Source organism: Mastigoproctus giganteus, chromosome 1 (genome assembly GCF_048544385.1).
Source record: "Mastigoproctus giganteus isolate SK-2022 chromosome 1, ASM4854438v1, whole genome shotgun sequence".
NCBI classification, from domain to species: Eukaryota; Metazoa; Arthropoda; class Arachnida; order Uropygi; family Thelyphonidae; genus Mastigoproctus; species Mastigoproctus giganteus.
This window is the reverse complement of record NC_143575.1, coordinates 150,817,989-150,837,338: the sequence shown is the minus strand read 5'-3', so window position 1 is coordinate 150,837,338 and position 19,350 is coordinate 150,817,989. Positions and strand designations below refer to the sequence as shown.

General features: G+C 40.2%; 1 protein-coding gene across 2 annotated transcripts in view; it reads left to right on the top strand.

Moving 5' to 3' along the window:
* LOC150091195 (integrin alpha-9-like) overlaps nucleotides 1-19,350 on the top strand; it is a 688,379-nt gene that overhangs the window by 548,845 nt on the left and 120,184 nt on the right. The gene's annotated exons all lie outside the window — the stretch shown is intronic.

Genomic DNA, 19,350 nt, shown 5'->3' with positions numbered 1-19,350 from the left:
TGTGCTAAGGCTATTCAAGAGAAGAATGTTGCATATCATAATTGGCTTGTTTCCAGTTCTTCAGTTTCATTTTCTGCCTACACCAGAGCTTGCAACAATTGTAAAGCAGTTATTAATCAGTCCAAACTAGATTCTAAACATGCTAAGAGTAGAAAACTTGCCTCTTGTCCTAATGGTAGCCGAGCATTTTGGTCTCTTGCAAAGCTATTGGTTGCAGCTTTTGCCAATCACTGCTCCCACCTCTGTCTAAACCAGATGGTTCTATTGTCACTTCAGCCAAGGCTAAAGTGACAAAATGGGATATTGACCTGTTAGCATCCCGTTTTTCTTCCAACTCATGTATTAATGATCTTGGTAAAAGACCATTCCTCGCATGCTCCATTCAATGCCACCTGTGGCTGTCAAAAGGATGTCAGAAGAATTTTGACAAATCTTGATGCTAAGAAAGCTGCATGTCCTGATGGTATTTCTCCACTTGTTTTCAAAACCTGTGCTCCTGAACTTACTCCTGTTTTTGCCGCTTTTTTCACTTTCTTATTTGAAAGATATTTTTCCCATTGCAATTGTCCCATTGCAATTACTTCTACTCTTTCTAAAATAATGGAGAAATCAATTAACTGCCAACTCTTACACTATCTAGAAACCTTCTGTCTGATCGACGATCTCCAGTATGGAATCTGTCAGTGTCGATTGTGATATTCTGGCTTATGTTACCCATTTATGGACAAATTCAATGGAAAAGTTCAGTGAAACACAAGCATTTTCTCTTGACATCTCAAAGACTTTCAATCATGTTTGGCATAAAGGTCTTTTCAACAAGCTTCCATCTTATAGTTTGCCAACTGTTTTTTGTAATTGATTATCTAGTTTTCTCTCTGACCGCTCACTGAGGGTGATGGCAGATGGCTCTCTATCCTCTAACATCTCCACTAATGCTGGTGTCCCCCAAGGTTCAATTCTTTTCCCCACTCTTTGCTGATAGCACGTTGCATTCCACCTTCCAGTTTGAGAAACCTTGCCCTGCTCAACAACTTCAACTTCTTGAATATCTGCTACCAATTCCTTAAATTACAGATCTCCAATAGTTCTCCAGTGGGGCAAAGACAACTTAGTTGATATCAATCCTTCTAAGACTCAGTCCTGTCTTATATCTTGCAAAAAAGGATTCTTCTGCTCCTATGCTTATCTTTGGTGATGCTCCAATTTCTAGGCAAAATGATATATCTCCTTTGGAAATACCCTGACTTCTAATTTCTCTTGGCACAAGCACATTACAAATATTGCTTCCTCTGCATCTAAAATACTTGGTTTTCTCTTTTGCTCTCACTGTTAGTTTTCTTCCAAACAGCTGTTCACTCTGTACAAATTGCAAATCTGCCCTACCGTGGAATATTGTTCCCACATCTGGGGCTGTGTTCCCAAAACCTCTCTCAGGCTTCTAGATTCCATTCAGAAGAGGGCAGTTAGGTTAATTAATGACTTGTCTCTAACAGAGTCTCTCCACTCTCTGTCTCATAGATGTACTGTTTCTGCTGCATGCCTTTTCTACAGATACCTCCATGGGCACTGTTCTTCTGAATTGGCTTCTATAATTCCTGCTCTCTCTCTCTCAAAACAGTCAGAACACATGCCACCAACAGCAAACATGCATTTACTGGCCATCTTCAAACTGATAGAACCAACTTTTCATCTTCCTCGTTTATTCATTCAACTGCTGTTTTCTGGAACAACCTTCCTTTATATGTATTTAATGAAAATTACAGTCTACAGAAGTTCAAGTCTAATGTCAACAAATATCTTCTTTTGTCTTCTGAACCTCCAACCTATGCATGGTAATAAGTATTATAGGTTCTAATACTTCTTGTGTTTGTGGTTTTCAAAAAAAAAAAAAAAAAAAAAAAAAAATCCTCCATGACACCAGATCTGAGTTCATTTGAACAGCCCCTCAACGTGGGCACCTGTACGTGGTGAGGGGACCTCCCAGTGATGCTGCTGGGTTTCCAGATTAGCATCACTGGGATCTAACGCCCATACCTTGGTTCCAGGGTTACATCTTTGGAATCCGGCGTGTGCAGCCGTGCGCCGCGACCCGTGGAAGCGGAAAGGGGGATCCTGGTGGTTGAGGGGCCCAGCCTTAATACACCACTTTGGCCCCTGCTTCGACAAGACGGGCGGTCCCGGACCGGCTCGACTGGGATCAATCGGCGGGTGGTTCTATACTGCTAGGGTCAACTGCGTTCCAATAAGTCTCCCTCCCTTTGGTCCTGGGACGGGATAAAGACTTATTGGTAACGTGGGTATGGTGTTCTAAGCGAACTCGGCGTCCCATTCGTGTACGCAGTACCTGCTAGTTCACGGGTGGGCGCCCCCTCGTAGGGCTCCGTGGTGGGTGAGGTACTTAGGCATCAGACATTTTTTCTTTACTCCTATGAGTAATTTAAATCCTTCTTCTGGGGCCCCAACAAGGCCCCTACCTAATCGAGATGATGACGCAGATAACACCTCTGCAAAACGAGCCAGAACTGAGGATAAACCACCACCATCAGTGACACCGCTTTTCCTCATTCTCCATTCCACCGGAGAGCAGTCCATTGGAAAGATGTCACCCTTCTTCATCCAGAAAGGATTAGAAGGGTTGGCTGGTTCACCCAAATCTGTTAAACGACTGCGTTCTGGCGACCTTTTGGTCGAAGCTACAAATATTAAACAGGCAGAAAAAATCCTGAACGCCACATCAATAGGGGGAATACCTATCATTGTAACCCCCCACAAAACTTTGAACTCTTCAAGAGGCGTCATTTCAGAGTGGGACCTTCTTCATGTTTCTGAAGAAGAGATCTGCTCTGAATTAAAAGACCAAGGAGTGACAGCTGTCAAAAGGATATCAATGAGAAAGGATGGGAATCTCGTCCCTACCCGAGTTCTCATCCTAACGTTTAACACCCCACGGCCTCCAAGTTCCATCAAGGCAGGCTATCTAAACTGCCCAGTGAGGATTTATATCCCAAACCCACTGCGGTGCTTTAGATGCCAAAAATACGGCCACTCACAAACATCTTGTCGTGGTAACCCTGCCTGTGCTCGATGTGGTGCGAAAGACCACGAGAGCAAGGAATGTTCAGCTTCTAAACCGATCTGTGTAAATTGTCAACAAGATCATCCTGCCTACTCCAGAGCATGCCAGCGGTGGAAGGATGAAAAAGAAATACAAAAACTGAAGACAGAGCTGAATATCTCCTACCCAGAGGCCAGAAAACGTATCCAACCAGTAAATAGCGGGAAACCTTCATACGCCCAGAAGGTTTCTGCTAAGTGCACTATCGGGACACAAACTGAGATGACTATTCCACCAAAAGAGTCATTCACCCCGATTGCACGCTATTTATTGAGTTCTCAAAAGCCCACCAAAAAAACACAGTCAGTTGCCACTCCTATATCCGTACCTCCTAGTGCTCCACCACTACCAAAACCAAGTGGTAAAGAGCCTGCAGTAAGAACAGAAACAATGGATGTAGAGAACAAGGAGGTACAGGATGAATCTGTCTTGGAACTCTTTGCGGAGGAAGAAATGGACACGGGACAGCGTCCATTCTTCCCCAAAAAAGATAAATCCAAGACTGACAAAAGTAAGCCCTCAGCACCTCGGAAGCCGCCTGACGGACCCACCAAGCCAAAATAATGGCTAAATTCCTACAATGGAATTGTCGTGGATTCCGGCGAAATATAGATGACATCAAGGCCCTCCTGCAAAAGCACGAGCCAGTTTGCTTTTGCTTGCAGGAGACTTATCTAAAGGCAAATGATGATCCCACATTGCATAACATCACAATCTTTCGTAAGGATAGAATTGCGGATGGTCCTGCTCATGGAGGAGTTGCTATCCTTGTGGGTAATCAGACCCCAGTTCAGCCCTTGCTAATTACAACCAGCATTGAGGCTGTTGCAATTCGCCTGACAGTGGGATTTTTATTAACTGTGTGCTCTATTTATTTGCCACCTGGGACTGACATCTCCCAGGAAGACCTTGATGATCTTGTATCGCAGTTGCCTCCCCCTTTATTACTTCTCGGGGATTTTAACGGACATAACACCCTGTGGGGTAGTGCTAACATCAATGGAAGGGGACGGGTCATAGAGCGTATGCTCAATGACAATGACCTTTCCTTTCTAAATACTGGAACAAACACCTTCTTCCACATGCCTACCCGTACCTTTTCTGCCATTGATCTCTCTATCTGCTCCCCTTCTCTACTCCCTTCACTCACTTCGGAAGTGGAGGAGAATCCATTTGGAAGTGATCACTTCCCTGTGATAACCTTGTTACACAGTGGGAGACCGTGTCTTCCTTTTAGGTTACCACGGTGGAAGTTTGATCAGGCTGACTGGAATGCCTTCCAACATCAGGCAAATTTTGAACTCAGTACAGTCAGTCAGGAGCCTATCAATGACGCAGTAACGTACATCACAGAAATCATTGTCCACGCAGCTGCTACTGCTGTCCCAAAAACATCAGCCCGGTTTCCACCATTTCCCAAACCTTGGTGGAATTCACAATGCACAGCAGCCAAAAAGGCTCAAAACAAAGCGTGGGGGATATTTCGCCGATATCCTACCACGAACAACCTTATAGCCTTCAAACGTGCACGAGCCAAAGCACGCTACATCCGTCGTCAGAGTCAAAAGGAATCGTGGATCCGTTTTACATCATCTATTAACCAGTCTACCAACTCTAAGGTAGTCTGGGATAAAATCCGGAAAATGAAGGGAAAATATACATCCCACCCTTCTTCAATCTTAGATTATAATGGATGCGCTATTGCAGATCCAACTGCAATAGCCAATGCTCTTGGGGAAACATTCTCCAACATCTCCGCAACATCCTCATACTCCCCAGAGTTCCTGGTCCTGAAACATAAACTGGAAAGAGAAGCACTTAATTTTAAGTCCAAGGGCCTCTATCCCTACAACGGGGATTTTACTATTCAGGAACTGAAAAGAGCCCTCGCTCTTTCCAAAGCAAGTGCTGCTGGACCAGATGGCATCCATTACGACATGATTAAACATCTTTCACCAAAATCTATCGATTGTCTGCTCTTTCTGTATAACAGAATCTTTACTGAAGGGCAGTTTCCGGATTCCTGGCGAAAGGCAATCGTTCTTGCCTTCCCTAAGCCAGGAAAGGATCCAAAAGTCACCACCAACTATCGTCCTATTGCTCTGACCAGCTGTCTGTGCAAAATCCTGGAGAGAATGGTTAATTCTCGTTTAATATGGTACTTAGAATCAAATGACCTTCTCTCCAACATACAGTGCGGCTTCCGAAGGAACCGGTCCACTCTGGACCATCTTATTAGATTGGAAGCATCCATCCGGGATGCTTTCCTAAAACGTGAACACTTGGTGTCGGTGTTCTTTGACATGGAGAAAGCGTATGACACAACTTGGAGATTTGGCATCTTGAAAGATCTGCATAGCCTTGGCCTTAGGGGGCAACTCCCCATTTTTATTAAAAACTTTTTAGCCAATCGATCTTTCCAAGTTCGTGTGGGATCCTCACTCTCTCGCTCCTTTAGCCAAGAGGAGGGAGTACCACAAGGATCAGTATTAAGTGTCACGCTTTTTGCCATCAAAATAAATTCCATCACAGAACAACTTCCTCCAACTGTAAACAGTGCCCTCTATGTTGATGACTTTAGCATTTTTTGCCAGTCGTGCAACATGAGGGTTATTGAAAGACAACTGCAGAAATCCATTGATAGTCTGAATTCCTGGGCACTTGCTAATGGCTTCAGGTTCTCGCCGGAGAAGACCGTTTGCGTACACTTTTGTCGCAAGCGTAATCTTCATCCTGAACCTGAATTAAGGCTCGGACAAAATGCCATTCCAGTAGCAGCGAACATAAAATTCTTGGGACTCATATTCGATAAGAAATTGAACTTTTTGGATCATATCCGTCAACTCCGCACAAAGTGCACGCGTGGGCTTAATATTCTCCGCTCGCTCTCCTCTACATCTTGGGGAGCAGACAGATGCACCCTACTACGGCTGTATCGTGCACTTGTGCGATCCAAACTAGATTATGGGTCCCAAGTCTATACTTCAGCCAGAGACAGTGCCCTTCGATGGCTGGACCCTGTCCATCATCAGGCTCTACGTATCGCTACTGGAGCATTTCGAACATCTCCTGTCCAGAGCTTATACGTCGAAGCAAACGAACCACCGTTATCGCTTCGTCGTAGGCAGTTGTCTCTAAAGTACGCCTTAAAACTGAAATCCCTGCCAGACCATCCTACGTGGCCATTCGTTTTTGAGCCACGATGGGAAAATTTGTACAACACCCGTAAGACTGCCAATCGTCCTTTTGGTATTCGTCTCCAAGAGCTACTCAAAGAACTTAATATGAAGGTAGACAAGGTTGCCCAAACACCAAAGCAACCCTTTCCACCCTGGCATGCTCGTGTCCCGGCATGTGATTTGTCCCTTAGAAATTGGGGAAAGTCGGACACTCCATCTTCGGTCTACCTGCAGCTTTATTCAGCACACCGAGCTGCATATCCCGACTTCGCGCCAGTCTACACAGACGGTTCGAAGTCGGAATTATATGTGGGATCTGCTGCTGTCTTTACAGACAGCACTACATCGGAGCAGATTCCCTCTGAATGCAGCATATTTACTGCAGAGCTGCATGCAATTGAGTTAGCCTTGGATCACATTAGTAAATGCCAATACCAACGGTTCATTTTATATTCTGATTCTCTCAGCGTGTTACAGGCTTTAATATCCTTGAGATATAATCCTCATCCAGTTCTGTCTAGCATTCAGCAGAAGATTCACGTCCTCCACGAACGCGAATATGACATCCGCTTCTGCTGGATTCCGAGCCACATTGGGATTAGGGGAAATGATTTGGCTGACGCCGCAGCCAAATCAGCAATTCCCAATAATAACCGCTGCCTGTTAGTCCCCTATACAGACTACAGGCAAATAGTACATCAAAAGTTACATTCCCAATGGCAGGATTCATGGAATAGACAGACTGCGAATAAATTACATCACATAAAGCCTGTAATTGAACCGTGGCAGTCTAGTCTGCGCAGGAATCGTAAGGAGGAAGTTGTTCTTGCCCGGACCCGCATAGGACATAGTCATTTGACTCATTCATTTTTGCTGAGGGCTGATGACCCTCCTATGTGTGAGTCCTGTGGCACAATTTTAACAATTAGACACATTTTAGTTGAATGTCCAGATTTTAGCAATATCCGTTTTACCGCTTTTATTCATCTGACTGAGCCGTATACACTCAGTCAGATTTTATCTGACAATGACAATGTGTCTGCTGTTTTTTGCTTTTTAAAAACAATAAATATTTTTACTCTTATATAAAATTTTTACTTTGTGCTTTTATATATTTGTTATACCTTTTTGACATAGTGACCTAACTAATTAGGTCACTGAAAATTTAAAAAAAAAAAAAAAAAAAAATTTTTTATAAATGACATGGTCTTGGCGCATTATAGCCTTAGTCGCTAATGCGCCAATAAAACCCAAACCCAAACCCAAACTCATTTGAACAGTGAACACCTTATGGTTTTAGGCAAAATTCTGCACATACAAACTGCAACTGTCCTTGCTCAATTTGAATATATGCCCCATCATGTATTGTCTGTGGAAGATGAAGGGTTTAATCAGCATTAAGCTTATTCAGTCCATTCATGATCTTAAACATCTGAATCAGATGTCCTGGAAGGTGTCTCCAGAAACTAAAATTTACAAAATTGAAGCCTTTTATTGTAAGAACACCCTTTTACTCCTCTCACCAATTTCTTTTTTTTTATTTTCTATACCTGTTCCAACAGGTCCATGTCCTTCCCAAATGAGGCTTCCAGACCTGTAAAAAGTATTCAAGCTGTAGTCTTAACCGCATTGCCTGATATAAAGGGATAACCACCTGCCTATTCTCCCTCCCTCAGACATGGGCGGTGATGATGCTGGATTGCCAGTTTTGCATCATTGTCTTGTGTAGCCATTCACAGCAACCTGAGTAAACTTGGAAAGGAAAATGGTGGTGGGCAATAGGCCCAGCCCTAATACACTGCTTTGGACCCTTGCTTTGATGTGATGGGAGGCCCTGGACCAGCTGAACTGGGATCAGTTGGCAGGTGGACTGGAATTCAGTTAACCTTTACTGCTAGGGTCAACTGCATTGCAATAAGCCTACTTCCCTTTGATCTTGGGAGAGGGTAAAGACTTATTGGAAATGTGGTTATGATGCTCTGAGCGAACTTGGTGTCCCATTTATGTGTGCATTACTAGCTAGTTGATGAGTGGGTGTTCACTCGTAGGTCTCCTTAGTGGGTGAGGTACTTAAGGCATCAGAAATTTTTAGTTTACTCTTATGAGTAATTTAAAGTCATCTTTTCCTTCTGGGGACCCAATAAGGGCCCTACCTAACTGCTCACACAAAAGTAATAACACCAGCGAAAAGACTCAGAACAGATGATACAACATCATTGTATCACTTTTCTTCATTATCCATTCCACCAGAGAGCAGGCAGTTCAGAAAATGTCATCCTTCTTCATCCAGAAAGGATTAGAATCATTGCCAGGAAATCCACGAGAAGGGTAGACTCTTGATCTTTTAGTGGAAGTCTTTTGTGCCAAATGTGCCCAACAAATTCTTAAAACAACATCCATGGGGGAATACCTATCAGCATAACTGCCCATACAATTCTGGGTGTCATCAGAGTGGAATCTTCTTCATGTCTGTGAAGAAGAAATCTTCTCTGAATTGAAAGATCAAGGAAGGACAGCTGTCAAGCAAACATATATTTGAAAGGCTGGAATCTTATTCCTGTTCAAGATGTTGAATGTAAGGATGTGTTCTCATTCTTTCATTCAACACTCAACTTCCATCATGGTGGGCTACTTAAACTGCCCAGTAAGGGGTTACATTCCAAATCCACTTAGGTGTTGTAAGTGCCAAAAGTACAGCCACTCATAGATAGCCTGTTTTGGTAACCCAGCCTGTATGTTTGCAGTGCAAGACCACGAGAGCAAGGAATGTCTAGCTCTAAAACCATTTGCTGAGGAAATAATCTGCATACTCTTGAGCATGCCAGATGTGGAAGGAAGAGGGAAAAAAAACTGAAAACAGGGCTAAACATTTCTTACCAAAAGTCCAGGAAGGGCATCTAACCAGTAAATAGTGACCTGCCATATACTTGTAACACCTCTGGGAAGTACCATAGGAATACAAACTGATATAACCGTACCTTCATCGCAGTCATAAATGTCCATCACCTGATGTTTACTAAGCTTGAAGAAAACGCACTCAGGACCAGTCAGCTGCCATTGCTGTATCTCTGCTTTTTAATGCTCCTCCAGTAACAAAAAATGATATAGATAAGATCAAAAAAAAGAACCTGTGCTATACAGAAAAGCATGAATATGAAAGTAAAGGAGGCACCAGATGATTCAGAAATTCACAAGAAAGAGTTCGAAGAATCTGTGGAGGATGAAATGGAAATAATATAGCATCTATATTCTCCAAAAAAAGATAAATCCATGACTTAAAATAGTAACCCCTTCCCCCCAATAATTCAGAAGATTTCTGATGGATCTGCAAAGTCCAAATAATGAACAAATTTATACAGTGGAATTATCCTGGTATCATCACCTGGTATACAGTGGAATTTTCCTTGATGTCATCAACATTCTGATGGAATGTTGATGATATCAAGGCCCTCCTCCTCCATAGGCACAATGGAGGAGGGCCTTGATATCTAAAGCCAAATAAAGACCCCACTTTATGTAATGTCAGCATAATACGTAAAGACAGAATAGGATATGAACCTGAACAGAATGGAGTCAGCATCCTAGTGAGCAGTCCCTTTCCATGTAATATCCTTCTTACACAACCCACCATAGAGGCAGTTTCCATTGCATGTTACCTTTTAAGCTCAAAAACCTGCACAGTAAGATCAATTAGTTGCCACTCCAATATTGGCACCTCCTAATGCTCCACCAAGTAACCAAAGCAACAACCAGCGAATAGACCAAGAAAGTTGAAGTACCCCTACTCATGAACATTGAGGAGAAGGTACAAGATGATTCAGTTTTGGAACTCTTTGCTGAGGAGGAAATGGACATAGCACAGCTTCCATACTTCCCCAAAAGTGATAAAAGACTGAGAAAAGTAAGCCCTTAGCACTTTGGAAGCCACGTGATGGACCTACCAAGCCAAAATAATGGCTAAATTCTTACAAGGAACTGTAGTGGATTCTAGCAAAACAATGATGACATCTCAAGGCCTTCATTAGCCAGTGTGCTTTTGTTTCTAGGAGAAGGAAAATGAAAATGGAAACCCTTCCCTTCATAATACTACTGTTGTTCGAAAGGACGGAACTGGGGATAGACCTGCTCATGGGGTAGATGCTATTCTTCTGGCAACCTATTCCGCCTTCCACTAATATAGAAGTGGTAGCAGTTTGCCTTATGGCTGAGTTCACTTGGGGGCTGACATCTCCCAGAAAGACCTTGATAATCTCATTGTCAAAGAGCATATCCTCACTGACAATGATCTTTCCCTTCTAAATGTGGGAACTAATACCTTTTTCCACATGCTTACCCGCATGTTCTCTGCCATTGATCTTGCTATATGCTCCCTTCACTAATTTGGGTCGTTGTTGTTATTTGGTTTTTAGGAGCATTAGCAACTAAGGCCATATTGCTCCGGGGATATGCGGTGGTCATTACCTGACCTTTTCGCATCCTCTGTATTTGGTGGTTATGGGCTAGAACCCCGGTCTAATCAAGAAGCGTGTGCTACGCATTGCTGCTCCTGCCCACCTGGCTACGGAGGCACCACTAATTTGGGAGATAAAGGAGAATTCTATATAAGCAATCACTTCCCCGTGATAACCAGCCAAATTAATGGGAGACCATGTCTACCTTGTAGGTTGCTGCAGTGGAAAGTTGATTAGGCAGACTGGAATGCCTTTCAAGTTCTGGCAGAGTTTGATATCAGTACAGTCATCCAGGAGCCTGTCAATGATGCAGTGGCATACATCAGAGAAAGCACTGTCCAAGCAGCTGCAACTACAATTCTGAAAACATCTATCTGGTTTCTACTGTTTCTGAAACCTTGGTGGAATGCTGAATGCATAACAGCAAAAAAAAAAAAAAAAAAAAAAAAAGCACAAAATAAGGCTTGGGGGATATTTCAGTGATATCCCACCATAATAAATAGCCTTCAAATGTGCATGCGCAAAAGCATGTTATATTTGTCATCAGGGCCAAAAGGCATCATGGATCCATTTTACATCTGCTATTACTCAGTTGACCAGCACTAAAGCTGTCTAGGACAAAATCCGGAAAAATGAAGGGAAAATATACATCGCACCCTTCATTGGTCCTAGAACTTGATGGACGTATTATTACAGATCACACTGCACTAGCAGATCCTCTTGGGGAGACCTTTTCTGTCATCTTGTCAACATGTTACTCCCAAGATTTCCTGGTCCTGAAAGACAGAAACAAAAGCAGCCAATTAATTTCAAGTCTAAATATACTTATCCTTTTAATGGGCCCTTCACAACAGAAGAGTTAGAAATGGCTCTAACTCTTACTAAGGCACTTGCATTAGCAAGAAGTAGCTGCGGGAGCAGATCATGTCCATTATGATATGATCAAACATCTGTTGGAAAAATCCACGGACCAACTGTCTATATAACAGAAATTTTCTAGAAGAGCAGTTTCTGGATTCCTGGAATAAGGCAATTGTTCTTGCCTTTCCTAAGCTAGGAAAGATCCCAAAATCCCAACAAATTACCGTCCTATTGCTCTGACTAGACAGCTAATCAGAGCAATTGGAATGTGTAAAATCCTAGAGAGAATGGTCAACACCCGCCTTATATGGTATTTGGAGGCAGATGGGCCCCCTCTCCAGATTGCATTGCTGCTTCCGAAGGAATAGGTCCACTCTGGACCATTAAGCAGGCTCAAAACATCCATTTCAGATGCCTTTTTAAAATGAGAATACCTGGTGTCCGTGTTCTTCTTTGATATGGAAAAAGCATATGTCAAAACTTGGAGATTTGGACTTTTAAAAGACCTTTATAGTATTGGCCATAGAGGCCATCTTTCAGCTTTTATTAAAAACTTTTTATCTCATCGTTCTTTTCAAGTCCATGTAGGATCTACCCTCTCTCAGTAATTTAGCCATGAGAAGGGAGTAACTCAAGGATCAGTTCTAAGCGTTACACTTTTTGCCATCAAAGTGAATTCCATCACAGACCAACTTCCTCCAACTGTAAACTGTGTCCTCTATGTTGATGATTTTAGCATATTCCATCACTACTGCAATATGAGGGTAATTGAGAGGCAACTGAAAAATGCCGTTGATCACCTGAACTCATGGGCAATGAATATTGGACTTGGGTTCTTCCCATAAAAGACTGTTTTTGCGTGCATTTCTGCTGCAAGTTTAATCTTCATCCTGAACTTGAACTGCAGCTTGGGCAAAATACTGTTCCAGTAGTACCTGAGACTAGATTTTTGGGACTTGTATTTGATTGAAAGTTGACCTTTCTACAACACATCTGCCAACTACATGTGAAGTGCACAAGAGGCTTGAATACCTTTGTGGAATCTCATCCAATTTTTTGGGGTGTTGAGCGATGAACCTTGTTGCGCCTCTATCATGCAATCTAAGTTAGATTATGGTTCCTAGTTATATGCATCTGCTAGACTCAATTTACTCCAATGGCTGGATCCCATCCACCATCAGGCGATTCATATTGTCACTAGAGCATTTCAAACATCTGTCCAGAGCCTCTTTGTTGAAACCAATGAGCCATCGTTATCACTTCATAGGAAACAGTTCTCTACAATAAGTGTAAAGTGTATTTGTGTCAAACGGCACCAGGGGTTTCCCCATCTCCACATTGCTTTCATTGTAGGTGTACCAGTTCACTGGGAAGGCCAGAGATTTAAAAGTGTATGGATTTTGTAAGTGTAGTGTCATGTATCGTTGTTCTTCTGGCCATTTAGCTGCTGGATTCCTGCTGAGGCCCAGCATTGCCTGCACCTTTCCTCATGGAGGCAGACCAGGTACCCAGCAGACTAGGAATGATTGCTGATGTAAGTTAGGCCGAAAGGGGTTTGCGTGCATAAAAGTTTGTAATTTAGAATTTGGACCCGTTTGGTTTTTTTTACCCCTTCACTTGCTTTTTTTTTATCATTGTGTGGGGAGTACATTTAGTGGACAGATATAGCAGGGGGGATGAAGATGGGGGAAAGACAAGTATGGGGACAATAGGGAAGGCAATCCCAAGTGATCAGTGAGGCATGCCCCACTAGGCGAAGAGGGGGATGGTGGGTGGGAAGGAGCAGGCTGTCCCCTCTACCTCGCCTAGGGTGAGGAGAAAAAATAGGATCATGCAAGGGAGCTTGGCTTAATAGCCAATATGGCCAGCATCAATCTATAGTTGGTCCTCTTGGTCTGCTTTTTTAGTTGATTTAAAATTAATTTCTGTCAAAGCTTTTATAATATCCGCAAAACGAACTTTCACAGTTGTTATAGACTGTAATATACCAGACCAGTGAGTAGGGTTGAGTTCTTTTTTTTAATATAACTTCAGATTCACCAGTAAATTTAGAAAGAAGATCCCATCTTTTTGTACTATTTCCAAAAAAATTATACAAATTTTGAAGAATGTTGAAAAATGATGAAACGTTATTACGACAGTTTATGCTATCATTAATAACTATATTTAAATTATGACTTGCACAATGAATTCACTCTGCATTTGAGTGGATTCTTTTAATGCGTGACTGCACACCATTATAAACTCCACTCATGGCATTAGCCCCATCATATCCTTGACCATAACAGTTTTCAATGGGAATATTTAGTTTGTGTAATATTTTCATTATATTATCCGTCATCATTTCTGCCGAATGATCATTCATGTCATAGAATCCTAAAAATGTTTCACAAATTTCAAAATCTTTGGATTTTTCATTTTCGTCATGAATTATGTGAACAAGTCGTACAATGACACTTAATTGATCTTTTTTTGTGAGATCTTGAGTAGTATCTAAAATTAGTAAATAGAATGGTGCTGAATTAATTTTGAGCGTTAATTATTTTGTTAATTTGGTACCTAAACATTCTATTAACTCATTTTAGATAGTTGGTCTTAAATAAGTTACCGAACTAGATAGCTTATCAATAATTTGTTTCATTACGTCATCATAGTAGGAAAGTAAATGGACTTGCGATAAAAAATTGCTCTTGTAATTTTCAGAAAATCCTTCCCGATGACCACGTAATGCTAAAGAATTTTTAGCCAACATAATCATTATCCAAAATAACCGTTCTAGTACCATTTTCCAAAATGAGGATCTGTATCCTACTTGTTCCTCAAGATCTTTCTCAATCATTGTTCTTTTGCCATATTTCATGTACATCACATGTCTCAATATGATGTTGAGAAACACTGAGTTTTTATCCGAAAAGCTAGATTTTTCCAATCTCATAATCCAGAATGCCACTGGCTTTTAATATTTGAAACCAGCCAGCATGGTTGGCAATATGCAACATCTAAACTTTGTGAGTAGTACAGCCACAAACAAGGAACTGGACCATATGTTGAAGTAGAATAGTAGTGTGTGTCACTAAAACTTTTATTTCGTTGTTCAAGATGCCTTGGAAATGGTCATTTAGGTTACTGAGGTAACAAACCCATGTTTCTTTTTGTTTTGTTTCTTTTTTGTTTCTTCAGATGTGTTGATGTCCATGTATTCTCCAAGATCGCTTAAGGGAATAAGCGGTGCAGTGCGTTCAAAATTAATTTCCGACGAAGGCATATCTATGATTGTTGAATTGTTTTCGTTTGATGACCCTGCTTGATTTAAATGATCTGCAGATATATTTACACCAGCAGCATTATTTTCCGATTCAATACTGGTCTTTTCTTTATCTTTTTCTGGATATAATTCATTACTGTGTTTTGTAAAGAAATAATCTAATTTAGGTAATTTATTGACTGCTTGTTCTTTTGCTTTCTTCATTGTTCTTTTTTGGGCTACACTCTTTCCATTTTTATTTTCATCCACTTTCAACTAAACATTTTATTAATTTAATTTTAAACTTTATATTTTAAATACAAATGTATTTGTTTTTATTTTATACAAATACATTTTTATATGTCTGTTGCTGTTTTGATAATGACTTGAACAAACTTTAATTGAAATTAATCAGCTAACAACTTTTGACCACCGTATATGGCCAAATATTCGTATATGTGGAGCCTATTCCCCCAGTTCTCCTGTCAAGTTGGGGAATCCCGAACACCATACGATATGACTCATACACATTACTATACCAAGTTCCATCTGTAAAAGCAAAATAAAGACCGCTGCCGCCTGGGTTTATGTTTTGGCGATAAGATATAAGAAGAATTCCTTCCTTTTTCTAGATATATCACATTGTTGAAGAGCTCAGTGAAAGAAATATTTTCATTACATGAAATCATAGTAGGGGCGGACCCCTACTTGCATCTGTTTATGGGCCATGGTGAAGTAGGGCCCCTAATTCAATAGGGCCCCCATAGTCTTTGCCTACTTTTGCTATATGGTAGCTATGCTCCTGGTCGTTTGTTTTACGCATCTGTCTGAGCCTTATACACTCAGATGGATTTTATTGGATAATGACAACATGTCAGCTCTATTTAACTTTGTACAGCATATTAATTTATATAATTTTATCTAGAATCTTTTATTGTTTTATGCTTTTACCTGTTTTATTACGTATACTCTTTTAACAATAATATATTTTTTATAATATATCTTTCCATTTATGCCTCTTTGACTTGGTGCATTATAGGCAATGCTATTGATGCGCCATAAAACTCTTAAGCAAACAAACAAACATCCAATTTTTAATTGTTCAATATGAAGTGAATTTTCACAAACCTTCAATTCTCTGGCATTTTTGGCGACATTATATGTGACAAAGTTTGTCAATAAATGCTTTAAATTTATCAATACCTGCGACAGATTTCATAGTATCACCAACTGATAATCAGTTCTAATCAGTGATTAGTGCAATGCCACTCAGTTAATGGAGGGAATTTTTCTTTTGTTATTTTGGTAACACCACTTTTACTTCCCATCATAACAGCTGCACCATCACACGCGACACAAACTAAGTGAGTTTTTACATAGTTTTTCATCATACTGTATAACAGTTGGACAGAAAACTTGAGTAGTTGAGACCCACTAATTTTCGTAAATTCAACCAAATGCTAATAATTTATCGTAATTTTTCCTTGCAGTGGATCTGCGATCTCATTATGGATTTAAAATAAACTTTATGGATTTTTTCCAAAAAGGATAGCATAGGCTATTTTTGGAATATTAAATTTTAGAAATATATATTTTAAGGCAGAAGAATTCTCTTACCTGGAGTTTTCTTCAGGAACAGCTGCATCCGGGTGAGATGTAATTCGAAAGGCGTTGGTGTTGAAATAGCATATATCTAGTAGGGGGGGACGAAGGAAAAAGCAAGCTTTGTCCTAAATCCTTGCATAGGGAGTAATTATAAGGAGATATATAATTATAAGGAGAATTATAAGGAAATTATAGGGAGATAAAGGGAGATGATGTCCTGAACCCTGATGGGGGCTTTTTGTTAATACCATCTTTGAAGGAGGGTGAATATGTGTCATAGGCTGTCTTTTATATCCTTTTTAAAATACGGCATGTTCCATTGCCGTATTTCAAAAGCGTGGTGGGGGTGTTTGAGTAGTCGAAAGAAGTGGGGTAGGAGGAAAAAAATTCCCTCCCCACTGTATTACACTTATAGTTTGGGAATTTGGAAATTATAGATTTCGAACAGCCTACAGGTTTTTTTTGGGGAAAGGAAGGAGGAAAGAGAAAGAATGGGTTCACTCGAAAATCTGGGTGCACGACTACCCGTCCCCATTAGTAGAGGTCCTGGATTGTGGGGGGGGGGTGTTATGTTCTGTTACTAAAGTGGAACTTATAGGATATTTGTTTTAGGTCCCATTCTTCAGAGATTATCATTGATCTATGTATGTTTATGAATCTGTTGTTGATCTCATTGCTAGTATCTCACTGGTTTCTAACTTAAATGTTGTGTCTTGTTTGTCTATTATTATCGTGTTTTCAAAGGAAGGGTAATATCCTGTGTCTAAGTGGTGAGCTACCAATTCGGAACTATTATTTTTTTCAGTTCAGTCTATTTTTTTCTTTGTCATTTGTGGCTACTTTTAAACTGCTTTTATGTTTTCAGATTCTTGTATGTAGCGATTTTCTCGTGCTGCCTATATATGTGCAATCACAATCTGGTGTGGTGCCTCCGTAGCCAGGTGGAAAGGAGCAGCAGTGCGTAGCACACGCTTCTTGATTAGACCGGGGTTCGAGCCCATCACCACCAAATATGGAGGATGCGGAAATGTCAGGGAATGACCACCGCATATCCCGGAGCAATATGGCCTTAGTTGCTAATGCTCCTAAAAACCAAATAATAAACAAACAAACAACAATCTGGTGTGCAAGGAATTGTATAAATCATGCTTGTTTGTTCTTTGAAATCTATTGTTTTTTTTTGTTAGCTGAGCTTTTTTTTTTTAGGTATGTTCATAGTTTCTTTGAGCTGCCAAAGGCTAGGTTCACTCTGGAATCTTTGAAAATTTTTTTTCAACAGTTGTTGGTACATTTCAATATACAGGAGCCCTATCCATTGTTTTTTTAGCGCCTCTCATTTTGGTTTTTCTTTACTGTTTTTTTTTTCAGCTGTATTTAAGGTGCCATTTATGATCCATTTTGGGTACCCATGGTTGGAAAATTTGTCCTTAAGTGTTTCGATTTCCTGTTTGCATTCATCCTCTGTAGATTGAAAGCATTGTTGAACTGGGCTATTAGGATTGATTTTTTGTGAGAGAGTTGGCCCGTAGCTGTGAAAATGTAAATAATTATCCTTATTTATAGGTTTGTGGTATAATTTAGTGTTGATTTAATACCATCTCTTGTTAATGTTAAATTTAGGAAGTTGATCCTGTTGTTTTCTTCATTTTCGATTATGAATTGTAGCTGATCATCTACATTATTCGACTCATGGAAGATGGTATTTATGGTGTCTGGTTTGCCTGTAAGCAGGCAATCATCTACATACCTTCCATAAAATTTAAGGGATGGGGAAGAGTACTTGGAAATGTGGTTTTTTATTTCCAGGAGATAAAATTCGGAGAGAATTTACCAATGGGCAGTTCCACTTATGGAACTGCCCATTGGTACTCCATATACTTGTTCGTAAAAATCTCCTTCATGGGTGAAGTAATTAACTGATAACAGTATATTTAGTAAGTTTGTTATATCCGAAATATATAATTTTGTTCTGTTTTTAAGTGTGGGATCATTGCGTAACATATCCTGAGTGGTCTTCACAGCTTTCTGAGGGTGTACATTTGTGTATAGTGATTTTATATCGAAGGAATATAATTTGTCATCAGGTTCTAATTTTATATTTTTGATTGACAAAAATAGGTGTTCTGTGTTTTTTATGCGATATGTGGAATAATTCATTAGGGGTTTTAGTATGTCAACTATAAATTTTGCTAAGTTTGCTGTTAATGTATATTTGAATTTTACTATGGGCCTCAATGGTTTGTTGGGTTTATGCAACTTGGTGACTCCGAATATGTAGGGTGAACATGTAGTATGGGCCAAGAGGTCTGTGTGCAAATTGCCTGTGATCTTTTCTTCAGAGCGTAATCATTTTAAATTTTTGATCTGATGGTGGGGATAGGATTTTTACCTAGTTTCTGGTATGTGTTTGTATCTTGTAGGAGGTTTGTCAATTTGTTGTCAGTTGGATATGTTTATTAATATTGAGTTTCCTTTATCAGCCTTTTGAATTATGTTTTTTATTTGTGGTTAATTTTTTGATGCACTGGAATTCCTCCTTTGAAAGGTTAGTAGTAAGATTTGGTTTTTTGTTTATCACATTATTTATTTGTTTAATTCATTTTTTTCTATTGCTGTTTGGGCTTTTATTACATATTCGTTGTATGGGGTCTTTTTTTTGGGGGGGGGTCACACTGTAATTGAGGCCTTTATAGAGAAAGTGTACCTACAGACTGTGGTCTCTGATTTTAAAAGGGAGTTCCATTTTTTTCTCATGTCTTGTAGTAAATATTTCAGTATGAAATTTGATTCTATCCTGTAGGTGTAGGAAGAAGGTATTCCATAGGTCCTCTTTAACAAGATTTTAGTCTATTTTTTGCTCTGTGGATATAGTGTAGAAGGTTTTTCTTTGCATAG